The sequence below is a fragment of the Mauremys reevesii genome, linkage group 16 (genome assembly GCF_016161935.1).
Source record: "Mauremys reevesii isolate NIE-2019 linkage group 16, ASM1616193v1, whole genome shotgun sequence".
Classification (NCBI taxonomy): Eukaryota; Metazoa; Chordata; order Testudines; family Geoemydidae; genus Mauremys; species Mauremys reevesii.
The window spans coordinates 1,384,255-1,401,084 of NC_052638.1; the positions used below are offsets into that span (position 1 = coordinate 1,384,255).

Here is a 16,830-nt window from a genome sequence, read left to right on the forward strand (position 1 = left end):
AGGCAATGGCTGTTGAAAATAGCAATTCCAGTACTAAAAATCACTGGGAAGCATTTCTTGCTCAATTTTATCCTACGTTTTCTAGAGCAAATTACAGGGGATCAGTATATTTGATTTGGAAGAAATGAAGTAACAGCTGCCCAAATTGAGCTTGAGCACTCCTGAATTTTGAGGTGATCAAATCTGGAAGGCAGGTGCTAGATTCCCTTTCTGAATATTAGCTAAATCTGGAAAGGAAAAGTCAATTTCTGCTTCCATGGCTCAGAAGTGGAAATCCTCCTACGTGCCTGATACTGTATCTAAAGCTGCCCACGTCCAGAGCCTCCCCTCCCTTACTTTTCATTTTAAATTCTAGTAGGATCCACGTACCTCCCTTGCTAGGCTTCAGATATTGAGAGGGGCACTGTCCATTTAGTCCACCCACTTCCTTCTTTGGGGGCTGCAAGGTGAGGTCACATCAATATCCCTAATCCAGTCTGGAGATGTCTTCTGAAGGGGATATCTGGGCCAAAGCCTTCTACTCCTTGGGCATACTTGTTCCCCATTCACAGTGCCACCCCGCTCTACCAGTGAGCTCTCCATTCACAGCAAGCTGCAGCATAAGGTTTCAGCTACCGTATTCCCTCCCCCTCCCTTTCCTGTTGAGAATGGCCAAGGGAATGCTGGGAAATGTAGTTCTTTCCCTGCTCCAGGGCTGGCTCTATAGGCAAGGAGCTAACCAAGGAACTACAGCTCCCAGGGCCCCCTGTTGGTTCTCAGCTCCCAGACTGGATCCCTGCCAGCTGCCGCCCCTGCAAATGGGCTGCCCCAAGCAGTTGTTTGCTTTGCTGGTGCCTAGAGCTGCCTCTGCGCTCCACATGCTCGTCCAAGATTTTCTCCTCCTGGCTTGGTCCGCTCTCAACTGGCACATGAGCCACCGAAGTATCCACAGGGGCCTTCACAGTGGAGGTGGGGTTGCCCCTGAATGTTGTGTCCAGCTCTTTGTAGAACCGGCAACTTGTGGGTGCAGCACCGGAGCAGCAGTTTGCCTCCCTTTCCTTGTGGAAGGCGTTCCACAGCTCCTTCATAGAATCATAGAATCTCAGGGTTGGAAGGGACCTCAGGAGGTCATCTAGTCCAACCCCCTGCTCAAAGCAGGACCAAACCCAACTAAATCATCCCAGCCAGGGCTTTGTCAAGCCTGACCTTAAAAACCTCTAAGGAAGGAGATTCCACCACCTCCCTAGGTAACCCATTCCAGTTCTTCACCACCCTACTAGTGAAAACGTTTTTCCTAATATCCAACCTAAACCTCCCCCTCTGCAACTTGAGACCATTACTCCTTGTTCTGTCATCTTCTACCACTGAGAACAGTCTAGATCCATCCTCTTTGGAACCTCCTTTCAGGTAGCTGAAAGCAGCTATCAAATCCCCCTTCATTCTTCTCTTCTGCAGGCTAAACAATCCCAGTTCCCTCAGCCTCTCCTCATAAATCATGTGTTCCAGCCCCCTAATCATTTTTGTTGCCCTCCGCTGGACTCTCTCCAATTTATCCACATCCTTCTTGTAGTGTGGGGCCCAAAACTGGACACAGTACTCCAGGTGAGGCCTCACCAGTGCTGAATAGGGGGGAATGATCACATCCCTCGATCTGCTGGAAATGCCCCTACTTATACAACCCAAAATGCCATTAGCCTTCTTGGCAACAAGGGCACACTGTTGACTCATATTCAGCTTTTCGTTCATTGTAACCCCTAGGTCCTTTTCTGCAGAACTGCTGCCCAGCCATTCGGTCCCTAGTCTGTAGCAGTGCATGGGATTCTTCCATCCTAAGTGCAAGACTCTGCACTTGTCCTTGTTGAACCTCATCATATTTCTTTTGGCCCAATCCTCTAATTTGTCTAGGTCCCTCTGTATCCTATCCCTACCCTCCAGCATATCAACCACTCCTCCCAGTTTGGTGTCATCTGCAAACTTGCTAAGGGTGCAGTCCACACCATCCTCCAGATCGTTAATGAAGATATTGAATAAAACCGGCCCCAGCACCGACCCTTGGGGCACCCCACTTGATACCGGCTGCCAACTAGACATGGAACCATTGATCACTACCCGTTGAGCCCGACCATCTAGCCAGTTTTCTATCCACCTTACCGTCCATTCATCCAGCCCATACTTCTTTAACTTGCTGGCAAGAATACTGTGGGAGACTGTATCAAAAGCTTTGCTAAAGTCCAGAAATAGCACATCCACTGCTTTCCCCTCATCCACAGAGCCGGTTATCTCATCATAGAAGGCAATTAGGTTAGTCAGGCATGACTTGCCCTTGGTGAATCCATGCTGACTGTTCCTGATCACTTTCCCCTCCTTTAAGTGGTTCAGAATTGATTCCTTGAGGACCTGTTCCATGATTTTTCCAGGGACTGAGGTGAGACTGACTGGCCTGTAGTTCCCTGGATCTTCCTTCTTCTCTTTTTAAAAGATGGGCACTACATTAGCCTTTTTCCAGTCATCTGGGACCTTCCCCGATCGCCATGATTTTTCAAAGTTAATGGCCAATGGCTCTGCAATCTCACCGGCCAACTCCTTTAGCACCCTCGGATGCAGCGCATCCGGCCCCATGGACTTGTGCTCGTCCAGCTTTTCTAAATAGTCCCGAACTACTTCTTTCCCCACAGAGAGCTGGTCACCTCCTCCCCATACCGTGCTGCAGAGTGCAGCTGTCTGGGAGCTGACCTTGTTTGTGAAGACAGAGGCAAAAAAAGCATTGAGTACACTAGCTTTCTCCACATCCTCTGTCACTAGGTTCCCTCCCTCATTCAGCAAGGGGCCCACACTTTCCTTGACTTTCTTCTTGTTGCTAACATATCTGAAGAAACCCTTCTTGTTACTCCTAACATCTCCGGCTAGCTGCAACTCCAAGCGTGATTTGGCCTTCCTAATTTCACTCCTGCATGCCTGAGCAATACTTTTATACTCCTCCCTGGTTATTTGTCCAATCTTCCACTTCTTGTAAGCTGTTTTTTTGTGTTTAAGACGAGCAAGGATTTCACTGTTAAGCCAAGCTGGTTGCCTGCCATATTTACTTTTCTTCCTACACATCGGGATGGTTTGTTCCTGCAACCTCAATAAGGATTCTTTAAAATACAGCCAGCTTCCCTCAACTCCTTTCCCCGTCATGTTATTCTCCCAGGGGACCTTGCCCATCAGTTCCCTGAGGGAGTCGAAGTCTGCTTTTCTGAAGTCCAGGGTCTCTGTTCTACTGCTCTCCTTTCTTCCTTGTGTCAGGATCCTGAACTCAACCATCTCATGGTCACTGCCTCCCAGGTTCCCATCCACTATTGCTTCCTCTACTATTTCTTCCCTGTTTGTGAGCAGCAGGTCAAGAAGAGCTCTGCCCCTAGTTGGTTCCTCCAGCACTTGCACCAGGAAATTGTCCCCTACACTTTCCAGAAACTTCCTGGATTGTCTGTGCACTGCTGTATTGCTCTCCCAGCAGATATCAGGGTGATTAAAGTCACCCATGAGAACCAGGGCCTGTGATCTAGCAACTTCTGTTAGTTGCTGGAAGAAAGCCTCGTCCACCTCATCCCCCTGGTCTGGTGGTCTGTAGCAGACTCCCACCACGACATTACCCTTGTTGTTCATACTTCTAAATTTAATCCAGAGACTCTCAGGTTTTTCTGCAGTTTCATACCGGAGCTCTGAGCAGTCATACTGCTCTCTTACATACAACGCAACTCCCCCACCTTTTCGGCCCTGCCTGTCCTTCCTGAACAGTTTATATCCATCCATGACAGTACTCCAATCATGTGAGTTATCCCACCAAGTCTCTGTTATTCCAATTACATCATAATTCCTTGACTGTGCCAGGACTTCTAGTTCTTCCTGCTTGTTCCCCAGGCTTCTTGCATTTGTGTATAGGCACTTAAGATAACTCGCTGATTGTCCCGCTTTCTCGGTCTGAGACAGGAGTCCTCCCCTCTTGCAGTCTCCTGCTTGTGCTTCCTCCCGGAATCCCACTTCCCCACTTACCTCGGGGCTTTGGTCTCCTTCCCCCGGTGAACCTAGTTTAAAGCCCTCCTCACTAGGTTAGCCAGCCTGCTTGCAAAGATGCTCTTCCCTCTCTTCGTGAGGTGGAGCCCATCTCTGCCTAGCAATCCTTCTTCTTGGAAGACCATCCCATGGTCAAAGAATCCAAACCCTTCTCTCCGACACCATCTGCGTAGCCATTCGTTGATTTCCACGATTCGACGGTCTCTATCCTGGCCTTTTCCTGCCACAGGGAGGATAGACGAGAACACCACTTGCGCCTCAAACTCCTTTATCCTTCTTCCCAGAGCCACGTAGTCTGCAGTGATGCGCTCAAGGTCATTCTTGGCAGTATCATTGGTGCCCACGTGGAGAAGCAGGAAGGGGTAGCGATCCGAGGACTCGATGAGTCTCGGCAGTCTCTCCGTCACATCGTGAATCCTAGCCCCTGGCAAGCAGCACACCTCTCGGTTTTCCCGGTCAGGGCGGCAGATAGATGACTCAGTCCCCCTGCGGAGAGAGTCCCCGACCACCACCACCCTCCTCCTCCTCCTCTTGGGAGTGGTGGTCGTGGAACCCCCATCCCTAGGACGGTGCATCTCATGCCTTCCAATCAGTGGAGTCTCCTTCTGCTCTGTTCCCTCAGGTGTATCATCCACTCCACTCTCTGCACTAGTACCTGTGGAGAGAACATGAAAACGGTTGCTCACCTGTATCTGTGTTTCTGGTACATGGATGTTTCTGGTACTCTTTCCCCTTCTGGAAGTCACATGCCGCCACTTATCCTCGCTGGCCTTCTGTCCCCGCTGCGTAGCCTGCTCTGAATCTTCAGAACATTGTGCCCGCTGAAGCTGATCCTGACGTCTATCCAGGAAATCCTCATTTTCTTTTATGGAACGCAGGATTGTTATTAGTTTCTCCAGACCTTGAATCTTCTCTTCCAAGATGGAGATCAGCTTGCACTTTGTACAGACAAAGTCGCTTCTATCCTGTGGAAGGAAGACAAACATTGCGCATCCTGTGCAGGTCACAACGGCGGATTGCTCAGCATCCATGGTCTCTTCCTTCAAAGAGCTCTCTCCAGGCGAACTCCCAGGCAAACTCCTTCTGTTTGTCTCTTTGCTGTTCGCTGCTCAGCTGGTTTGCAGCTGACTGCCTTTTTATAACAGTCAGGCCCAGCTGGAACAAAGCACTCCCAAATCAAACTGGTCAAACAAGCAATCAAACAATCAAGCACACAGTCAAACTGCCCCCCCAACAGACTCTCAGATACTCACCAGCGCAGTCCCCCTACTGCAGCACTTAGCGTACCTCTGCTCAGAGGGATCCCAGGCAAACTCCTTCTGTTTGTCTCTCTGCTGTTCGCTTTGACCCTGCACTGTAGTGTGTCCCGGTCATGGCCCCTTTCTGTCATGCACCGTGAAATCTGTCTGTAGGTATCAGGGCTGGCTCCAGGCACCTGCCCAGCAAGCAGCTGCTTGGGGCAGCCAACGGTGAGGGGCGGCACGTCCGGATCTTTGGTGGCGGGTCCCTCGTTCTCTCTCAGAGTGAAGGAACAACTGCCGAATTGCTGCTGAAGACTGAAGCAGCAGCGGTAGAGCTGATCGCAATCGTGTTTTTTTTTTTCTGCTTGGGGAGGTAAATACCCTGGAGCCAGCCCTGGCTGTCTGTACATAGGCTATGGCCAGCACCCTTTGTAACTTGAGACCCAGCAGGGAGCTGTGAACAGATGATACCTTTTGCCCAGGAAGCAGGACAATGTCCAGGGCATCAGGCCCAGGACTCCCCAAGATAGACTTAGCTAAGAGTCACTAAGTTCTGTGCAAACAAGTTCTGTTCTACGCTGTGTACCTCTCGACAAATAAACCTTCTGTTTTACTGGCTGGCTAAGAGTCACTGCTGACTGCGGAGTTGGGGTGCAGGGCCCTTTGGCTTCCCTGGGAGCCCCACCCGGGTGGACTCGCTGAGGGAAGCACATGGTGTGGAAGGGGAGGCTGAATGCTCTGAGGTCAGACCCAGGAAGGTTGAAGCTGTGTAAGCTTCTTGCCCTGGCGACAGTATGCTCACAGGGAGGAGGCTCCCCCAGATTCCTGACTGGCTTCATAGGGAGTAGTTCCAGAGCATCACCGTGACAGCTAGCTCTTCTCATTACTGGCTCTCAAAGGGCTTTATGAAGGTCAGGATCCTTCTCCCCGTTACAGCTAAGGAAACTGAGGCACAGAGAGGGGCCCAAGTTCACCCAGCAGGCCAGTGGCAAAGCTGGGGATAGAACCCATGTCTCCTGAGTCCCAGTCCAGTGCTCTGTCCACAGCAGGTGTCACTCTCTAGGTCCAAGTGGAGAAGGGGCGCACTTTGAAAATGACTTGCAAGTGAGCTCTGCATGGGCTGTTTGTATGGGTAAGGGGCTCCTAGGCAAGATGACCCCTCAACAGCAGGATACACAAAGGTGACCAGACAGGCTACTTCTGCCATGCCTGGTACAACAACTGTGAAAAAATGGGATAGGGGTGGGGGGTAATAGGCAAGTACATATGAAAAAGTCCCAAAAAAATGGGACATCTGGTCACCCTATTGACAGAGAGATGTGTTCACAGGGACTCTGCTGATTGAGCTAGTATCAGCTGAAGGTGACCCCTGCAAACTATTGGAGAAACTGACATGATCACTGGCCAGTGAAATCAATTGCACTAGACTTGTGTGTGGGTGCAAAGGCAGTTCCTACTCAGTAGAGCAGGGTTACCATATGTCCGTATTTTCCCGGACATGTCCGGCTATTTAGTTGTTAATCGCCGTCTAGGAGGATTTTTTAAATATATAAAAATGTCTGGAAAATACGGACGTATGATAACCCTACCCACTGCCCCTCTCGGTCACGGATTGCAACCCTGCCTCCCACACAGTGCTACTGCAACCCCGCGCCCCACTGCTAGGAGCGGTGGCATCTCTGCAGCCAGTTGCAGGTGGGGGGACCCACGGCTGCTTCTCCCTCCTCCGAGCATCCCCCGCGGCTCTGGCAGAGCCTGTCTACCCCCTCCGCCCCGGCCGTGCAAGGAGCCCCTCCGCCAGGGTCTGTGCAGCAACTCCGGGGGGCCCGAGCTCCCCCTTGGAAGGGCCCGTGCTGCCGCAGCCTCACTAGGTCTGGCTGGGAGCGGGGTGGAGGCGCTGGGCCCGGGGGCAAGGCCCGGGCCACGCACGCAGCACTTCTCTGCTCCAGCCCTACCAGAGAGGGAGCCCGTGGCTGGGATGCAGCCTCGCAGGTGGGAGCGCGTTGGGCTTCAGTGGAGCATCCGCAGGCATGCCTGCGGGAGGTCCAGCGGAGCCGCCTGCCGCCCTCCCGCGGCACGCCGCCCCAAGCGCACGCTTGGCGTGCTGGGGTCTGGAGCCGGCCCTGAGCCCAGGAAGAACATAAGAACATAAGAAAGGCCGTACCGGGTCAGACCAAAGGTCCATCTAGCCCAGTATCTGTCTACCGACAGTGGCCAATGCCAGGTGCCCCTGAGGGAGTGAACCTAACAGGCAATGATCAAGTGATCTCTCTCCTGCCATCCATCTCCATCCTCTGACAAACAGAGGCTAGGGACACCATTCTTACCCATCCTGGCTAATAGCCATTTATGGACTTAGCCACCATGAATTTATCCAGTCCCCTTTTAAACATTGTTATAGTCCTAGCCTTCACAACCTCCTCAGGTAAGGAGTTCCACAAGTTGACTGTGCGCTGCCTGAAGAAGAACTTCCTTTTATTTGTTTTAAACCTGCTGCCTATTAATTTCATTTGGTGACCCCTAGTTCTTGTATTATGGGAATAAGTAAATAACTTTTCCTTATCCACTTTCTCCACATCACTCATGATTTTATATACCTCTATCATGTCCCCCCTTAGTCTTCTCTTTTCCAAGCTGAAGAGTCCTAGCCTCTTTAATCTTTCCTCATATGGGACCCTCTCTAAACCCCTAATCATTTTAGTTGCTCTTTTCTGAACCGTTTCTAGTGCTAGAATATCTTTTTTGAGGTGAGGAGACCACATCTGTACACAGTATTCGAGATGTGGGCGTACCATGGATTTATATAAGGGCAATAATATAGTCTCAGTCTTATTCTCTATCCCCTTTTTAATGATTCCTAACATCCTGTTTGCTTTTTTGACCGCCTCTGCACACTGCGTGGACATCTTCAGAGAACTATCCACGATAACTCCAAGATCTTTTTCCTGACTCGTTGTAGCTAAATTAGCCCCCATCATGTTGTATGTATAGTTGGGGTTATTTTTTCCAATGTGCATTACTTTACATTTATCCACATTAAATTTCATTTGCCATTTTGTTGCCCAATCACTTAGTTTTGTGAGATCTTTTTGAAGTTCTTCACAATCTGCTTTGATCTTAACTATCTTGAATAGTTTAGTATCATCTGCAAACTTTGCCACCTCACTGTTTACCCCTTTCTCCAGATCATTTATGAATAAATTGAATAGGATTGGTCCTAGGACTGACCCTTGGGGAACACCACTAGTTACCCCTCTCCATTCTGAGGCAGCTGTTTCACGTGCGGGGGACGAGGGGGAATGTGGCACACTCAGGGGAGGAGGCAGGGCTGGGGATTTGGGGAAGGGGTCCAATGGGGCAGGGAGGGGGCAGAGTTGGGGTGGGGACTGTGGGTAAGGGGCTGGAATGGGGGCAGGGAAGGGGCGGAGTTGGGGCGGGGCGGGGGCCCATGGAATGTCCTCTTTTTTCAATGTTCAGATATGGTAACCCTACACTAGAGGACAGTTCAGTTGACTGACCTCTCTCATCTAGACAAGGCCGCAGGTTTGGGGGTGCTGGGTGCTGTTTTTTGCTGTGGACTAACATAAACCTCACAGATCTGCTGAAGGGGGCAGGGGTGAAGGAAGGTGGTTTTATGCCACATTTGTACCCTCCCAGTCCAGGGCTGAACCAGCTCATGCAGCAACATAGGCAACCAGCAGGCCCCCCACACTGCCCGATGGATGACAGTGCTGCAGCTCACTCCTTCTCCCCCAGCTTACCTCTGGCTCCTCCACACACTCCCAGCATGCACTCTGCACCTGGCCTAGGGGGCAGGGAAGGGCGTGTAGGGCCTCCTGGGCCTGTCTTCCACAATGCTTGCCAGCTGCATGTTCCCCTCCACCCCGAAACCCCGGCCCTGTTAAATCCAGGAATCTTGCCTGTCGCAAAAGGTCAGATTTGGGCTGACCCCACTTTTACCCAACTCTATGTTGGGCCTTATTCTCCATTGCCCTGCGCCTTGTGCAGAGTGGGTGCAAGGTGCTGCCATTCTGCTCTGGTGACTCCCCACGCCCCAGAGACATTCTGTCCTTTGCCAATCCCAGTGCCTCCAGACCCTGCTGCTCGGACGCAGCTCCCCCACCCCGTTCTTATGCAACTCTGGCTCCCATGGCCAGGATTCTGTAGCCTTAATCACTGTTTGATTAACTCACCCCCATTAAAGTCCAAAATACTGACTCATTCCACATCAGTCCCCAAGGACATATCTGTTTATTGTGATATACTACAGCAGCCGGGCAAACTGGGATCGGGTACCACCAGCTGCACAACCCTGTAGGGAGGTGCTCTAAGGAGCCTGTGCAAATTTGGTGTTTAGGTTGGAGCTCCCAGACATCACTAACTTCCAGACCCAGGGTCAACATGGGCTCTAACTTACCCTCATGTGACCCCATTCAAATGAAGGGGATCACACGTGTGTAACAGCAGAATGGGTGCCATAGAGCAGTGGGGTTTAGCCTAGCTGAGGCACTCTCTGAGGAGTTAGACTTTGTATATTCCCAACAAAAAAGGGTTTATTTGCCCTAGGAAATCAAACTTTTCACAATAAAAAGTCATTTTTTACGGGAAATTTTGAAAAAAAAAGGAAAATTTTCTTTTCAGTTTTTGAAAACCCCAAAATGTTGGAAATTTCATATTTAAGTTTCTCCCTTTCTCTAATTTTTCCCCCACTAAATGAATAGACTGGAGTGGGGTGGAGTTTGTGTTTGCTGCTGCAGAAATAACAGCTGCTGACAGCAGAGATTTGCACTGGGTGCCGCTGAACTGGGCTGGGCTCTGACTCAGTCCAATTTTCTTTTCTCTCTTTTTTCCCTTTCCACTCTGAAACTTTTCAGACTTTTTTCAACTTTGGAAAAGTTAGAGGGGAAGAAGGAAAGGCTGCGACTTTATCACTCTGGAATCCTTTAAAAGATGAGGGAGTTTTGAAAAGATCTAGAATCCCACAGTTTGCTTTTTTCTGTTGCTGCTCTGCAAACTTTTCCAAAGTTAGAGAAGTTTTGAAAAGTTACAGAGTGGGAGAAAACAAACAAACAAAACTCTGGGTATTAGTCATTTTTATTGCACCTTCCTAGAAAGAGGAAAGAAGGAGCTCTGTGTGTTTGTGTGTGTGGAAATAAATACGTAAAAAAGGAAATTTAACATTTTTTAAAAGGTAATGAAAAATTTTTAAAATGGAAGATTACTCCATTTCAAAAATTGCAAAATGGGGGAAAAGAACTGGTCTTTTTTTGTAAATGTTTTCCCCTAAGTTTTGACCATACTTTGGTGGTTCCATAATGCAGTATCTTTTAGCTTCCAAGAAATTTGCCTTACAAGCATCCAAACCTTGTGATACTGCTGCTAGGTATATTCTCTCCAAACACCCTAGAAATGCCCTACATTCTAACTCTCCTTCACAGTCCTTTTGCCCAGCTCTGTTGAGCTTTTACACAAGCCAATTTCCTTCAGCAGGGAATCTGGCCCTTTGTGATTCTATGTCTACATGGCTCAGCAGTTCAAACTACACGCTGTGCACCTGAGCGCGCTCAGCTGTTGTGCTGTGACTCCCCTGTGTGGCCACTGCACAGATTCGCTCCAACCCTTCCCTCTTTTGTTCTCTTACCAGGGGAACCTTTCTAATCTTGCATCTAAACCTGCACTGTCCCCCTAAAAATATCTGACCTGGGGCAGAACAGTTTTCCTTTCCTACACTTGCAGCTGAGTCAGAGCCCAGCCCAGTTCAGCTGCACCCAGTGCAAATCCCTGCTGTCAGCAGCTGTTATTTCTGCAGCAGCAAACACAAAGCCCTGCAGAGTAAGTGATCCCACCTGATTCTGGCTTTGCACGTAGGCGGCAAAGGTAAGCTCCCTCTGATTGTACCAGGCCCCAGAGTTACACAGCCCAAAGATGGTGCTAGGTCCAGGCTTGTCTGTTATCACTGAAAGGTGCCTTTGTACCATGGCTGAGCCAGGCTGTAGGCAATGGGCAGGGCAAACCGCCAGCTGCACCAGTGAGTCAGCAAATCCCATGGTGCCCTTTGCCAGCAGAAAAGTGCCACCTGCTGAAAGAATGGAGAATCTGGGGCAAAGCCCAGCCTGTTACCTTCCTGCCCTTACAACCAGCCCAGGGCATGTTCTCTGCTCCCCCGTCTGCTGATCAAGGGGACACAACTGACTGCAGCTCCTGGAAAGTACTGCCCATTAGCAGCACATCCCTGCCCCAGTCTGACTGCTGGAATCTGTCCCCTCAGTCAGAGCTTCAACTCGTGTCTTGTGGCTATCAGCCAGGGCATTCGGGGGTGGGATTCCCTCCTCAGAGTCAGCCCCCCAATCTCCCCTCTGTGGGGGTTCACAGCCAAATGACCAGGAGATGCCTGAGCTGCTGTAGCAGGGCAAGGTGGGGAGGGGATAGGAGGGAGCCAGCTGGGCTCCCTGTCTGACCATCCCTCTGATCTGATACATAGCACCAGTGCAGCTCCCTTTCTGGGGACACCACATGTGGCAAGAGCTCCTGACTTTTTTGGGGGAGAAGGGGAAGCAAACCAGGCTTCCGTGAATTTTTGTTGCCCTCTGCTGGACTCTTTCCAATTTTTCCAGAAGGATGTGGAAAAATTGGAAAGAGTCCAGTGGAGGACAACAAAAATGATTAGGGGACTGGAGCACGTGACTTTTGAGGAGAGGCTGAGGGAACTGGGATTCTTTAGTCTGCAGAAGAGAAGAAGAGGGGGAATTTGATAGTTGCTTTCAACTACCTGAAGGGGGGTTCCAAAGAGGATGGATCTAGACTGTGGTGGCAGATGACAGAACAAGGAGTAATGGTCTCAAGTTGCAGTGGGGGAGGTTTAGGTTGGATATTAGGAAAAACTTTTTCACTAGGAGCGTAGTGAAGCACTGGAATGGGTTACCTAGGGAGGTGGTGGAATCTCTTTCCTTAGAGGTTTTTAAGGTCAGGCTTGACAGAGCCCTGGCTGGGATGATTTAGTTGGGGATTGGTCCTGCTTTGAGCAGGGGGTTGGACTAGATGACCTCCTGAGGTCTCTTCCATATTTTATGATTCTATTAAAAAAAATACATGGAGATATGCCTATCTCATAGGGCTGAAAGGTCATCAAGTCCAGCCCCCAGCCTTCACTAGCAGGACCAAGTACTGATTTTTGCCTCAGATCCCTAAGTGGCCCCCTGAAGGATTAAACTCACAACCCTGGGTTTAACAGGTCAATACTCAAACCACTGAGCTATCCCCCCAGGAATGTGATGACACCAACTCATCCCCTTCCAGTATAACAACCTCCTCCTATTGCTAGCAAATCTATTTAGTTTTGTAGACAAGTGGTAGAAGTCTGTGCTGAAGCATTCACAATTCAAAGCTGTATTCATGATATATGAAGTGGGGTGGTTACAGGTGTAAATAACAGAGCTTCTTTTTAGCTTTTTCATTCTCTAAAAAACCCCTAGGAAATGAGATTAAAAAACTACATTAAAATAATGTTAATTAGATTGCAAAATCAAGCTCCCATAGGTTAAGAAATGCCAGAATTAAGATTGGTCTTGCAACCTACTGCATCATGATACAGTTCTTAATTACATGACCACATACTATTTTTTCCACAGGCTGCATGCCTCCTTCAGTGCACAGCTAGATGGGCAAGGGAACAGAATTAAGGTTGTGCAGACAATTGTAAAGCTACAAATCTTACATTTGAGGGCTTGACTTTGTAACCTAATTAACTCTGTTTGTATGCAGTTTTTTGTATGTGATATATTGATAGCTTGAAGGAACCAGCCACAGCTCTACAACTATCTCCCGAGAGCTCAGCTGGTAAGGGATGACATCTCTCTCTCTTCAACACAAACCACTGTAACCTCAGCCATATTTATTTCACAGGAATGGAACCAACCCACGCTCGTAATAAATCCCATCATCACTCTCTTCAGAAGCTACAGACCCCGCGAGCATCCAGGCACTGCAAAGAAAGCTGAGGCCCATCTCGGAGGATCTGGCCTGAATTTGCTGATAAATAATGCTGGCGTTATGTCAGAGAGCACCCTGGAGTCAGCGATTGCTGCAGATATGTTGGCCGTGTATAAAATCAACGTTGTGGGACCAATGTTGGTAACCCAGGTAAGAGTCTGCCTGACGCAGGGCTTCAGCTGAGAATTTATAGCTTCTACTTTGGTTTCCAGGGAAGAAAAACAGCTGATGAGATCTAGAACTTCACTCATCTCTGTTCTAAGTCAAAGGGACCCGATCTTGCCTTAGTTACACCTGTGCCACCCCCATGACATTAATGGAGTGGCACTTATGTAAAAAAGGAGAATTTAGCCGAAGGTTCATATAGGCATCCAGGCACCCGAAGCAAGACACAAATCATTCATTGCCATCTCTTTCCATTTCTCAGACCAGAGTGGTACTTTGCTTTGCTGCTGATACCGAGACAAGTTTCCTAGTGGGAAAAGTTAGCCAGACTCAGACCTTTAGTATCATCCAAATGAAATCCCCTGGCCACGCGCTGCTCACATTCACTTGGAGCAAACGAAGAGCACTGATAACATCTGTGCTCATTCGGCTTTTCTCTGCACTCCAGCCACTGCTGGTGCTGAACGTGCCCTGCACCCACTGCCCTGTTTGCACCTGCAGACTCCTCCACTTGGAACAAATATTTTGTAGTTGTAAAATAAACAGGGTTTGACTAATGAAGTGAGAAGCCAGGACATTTCTGGAGTCATCGGACATTTGCGGGGCTGCAGGATGCTGTGAAGGCTGGGAGCGTCCCACTAAAACCTGCATTTGTAGTCACTTCGCTAGTAGGCCCTAGGATCATCAGGGCACAAGACCATTGTGATTTCCCCCCCTGCTGCAACCCACACTCTTGCAGATGGATAGGGAATAACCAAGGATGTGGTTTGTGTTTTCTGGAAGTATGATGGGGTTAAATCTTCCTCCCTTTCCAGTCATTTTTCTCCCATCTTCGTGTCCCTGTCTGCATCTCACCTATGGTCCCATATGCTCCAGCTGTATCCCCCATCCTGCCTCATCTGTGTCCCCAGGTCCTTTTGTCCCCCCCTCCAATATTTCTCCCCCCTTTAGCTCCTTTATTTGTGCCTCTACTTGTCCACGAGAACTTGATCTGCTTCCAACTTTGAGAGGTCCAGCAGCTGCTGCAGCTTCTCCTCCAGTCTGTATTTCCACCCCCCACCCCAGGTTCACAAGATCTGTGCTCCCCCTTCCTTCCAGAAAGGCAACTATTGGCCCCCCAGCAACAGCCTGGATTTGCTAGCTGTGATCCAGAAGGAAGCAGCGAGCACAGGAAGGTGTGGGCCAGCTGCCATCGAGGCCAGGAGCCCACTTCCCTGGGGTGGGTGCTTTGAACACGAGTGAAGTTTCATTCTCCCTCTTTCATGTGCATGCTGCAGGCAGAGCTGACGGTGGAGGACAGCGTGCAGGGGATTCTGAAGGTGCTCTCCACCTGCTCTGAGAAACACCATGGGATCATAATGGACTGGACAGGAAGAACTGTGCCATGGTGAGAGCCTGGCCTACAGGAATGATTTCACCAGCAGTGTACACAGGACACCCCAGCACCCGTCTGCATCTCATGAATAAACATCTCTGCCTGAACTAGTGCTGTTACTGAGTCTCTCTCCTCAGTCCTGCAATGAAGCCTTTTGGGTTATGGGTTCAGGACACAAGGAGGACATTTCTTTAAAGGAAATTATTGCCTAGTAATTAGAGGGGAGGCAGCTCTGCCACTGAGCTGGTGGGCCCTTGGGCATATCGCTTAGTCTCAGTTTTCCCCCTAAAGCTGCCTGACCCTTGTGTAGCATTTGGAGAGCCTCTGATGAAAAGCAAAGTATTACAATGGCAGTTATAGACACTAAATTAAGTGTGCATAATCCAGCTGAGCTTACTGAAATAACAGACTCCAGGCACGGGATAGATAGTGTGGATTTCCATATATAACAAATTGGGCTTTTAGCAGGAAATTCACCTAATTCTCTATCTATATTAGCTCACTAAAACAAAGGAACAGGAAACAGTTGAATGGGAAGCACCACTATCCACCCTCCCACCGCTCCACAAAGACGATGTACACAGGTCTGCTTCACAGCGATCATTAGACTTTATTGGTAAACAGCAACACCAGCATTAGAAGTGTCAGTAGAAAAATAGAATTTACTTTTACATTGTTTTCTGTTATACAAAGATTTGCTCATATTGGCTGTAGCAGTGAGTGAGATAGAAAGGGAGGCTGATTTGGTTCAAACCAGCACACAGTATGTGCACACACATGAACAACAGGACCACGAACCTCTGCTCCAGGCATAAAATGACTCCAGTGCAGAAGGCCTCTTGCCAGGCTCTTTGCTTCACTTAAGCCTTTGATTAGGCCCTCTGGACTAGGATGAAATGCACCTTCAACAGTCAGTCAACAGCACCTGTGCGTTCACATTTTTCTACAAGTTCTTTGCTAGTTTTGGTCATTTTGCCCCACGATGCAGTGGGAATTGCACTGCACCAAAACAAGCCTGGGTCATTTTAACAGCCCCATGCAACAGCTGCACAGACCTTTGATAAAAAGTTGGTGACAAAGAGCTACCTTCTAGGCATAAACTGTTATTACAGTGTCTTCACTGGCTCTTAAGATTCAGTCCCTCTCTGCCCCCCAGTAAATACTTTTATGTACAGGCTGAGGGCCAGATCCTCAGTTTTTGTAAACTAGCATAGCCCTATTTATTTCAGTGATGCTACGTCCATTCATACCAGATGAAGATTAACTGTGAGCTTCTTCTACTTCCTTAATTAAGTTTGAAAGGACATTAAGGAACTGAGCAAGCACATTTGATGGTGGGGGTGGAAGACAGACATTGCTTTTAATAATGATTTGTTATATCAGCTCACAAGTGCTCCTTTTGGGTTAGGTTTATTGCGTGGGAAAGGAGAGAGAAGGATGTCTCCCCTGTAGCCTTCTGCATTTCAACAGAGGGTGGAGAATAAGACTGGAGAACACCGAAGATAGGGGAATCTCCAAAACAATATGAACAGCCTTGCCCATGGGACTCAGTATTTGATAAGACTGGTCACCTTTACAAGACCGCTCCCTGAAAAATTCACTGAACCTGGGCAAATTCAGATAAACACTACAGATAACAAATCATTCAACACTCAATACCTACTGAAGATGCATATTCACATTCTTCAAGATGAGCAGATAAATGGTAGTTAAGGAAATTAAATAGATAGAAAACAGAACAGCTTCTAGGTCTTCCAGTTGCTCTAAGCCATTTTATCCTCATGTTTGTTCTAGCTCATAATTATGAGTTTTTCTCATTCAAGTCCAAACCACAGCAATTAATGGTCAAAAGAACTCTTCTAGTGAGTGGCAATAGAAAGCAGCAGTGCGCTACCTGTGAGCCGAGAGATCTCTTAGGAGAACTTTTTGGCACCAGCTCCCGCCTCCCACCCCTGCTTTCTTCACATCCCTACAGGAACAGTCAGCGGAAGGACAAAGTTTCCTCTCCAACCTTCTAGATTGGGGGAC

General features: G+C 48.9%; 1 pseudogene; it reads left to right on the forward strand.

The window, feature by feature from the left end:
* LOC120384202 overlaps nt 1–14,920 on the forward strand; it is a 44,641-nt pseudogene extending 29,721 nt beyond the window's left edge.
* The last annotated feature ends 1,910 nt before the right edge of the window (nt 14,921–16,830 follow it).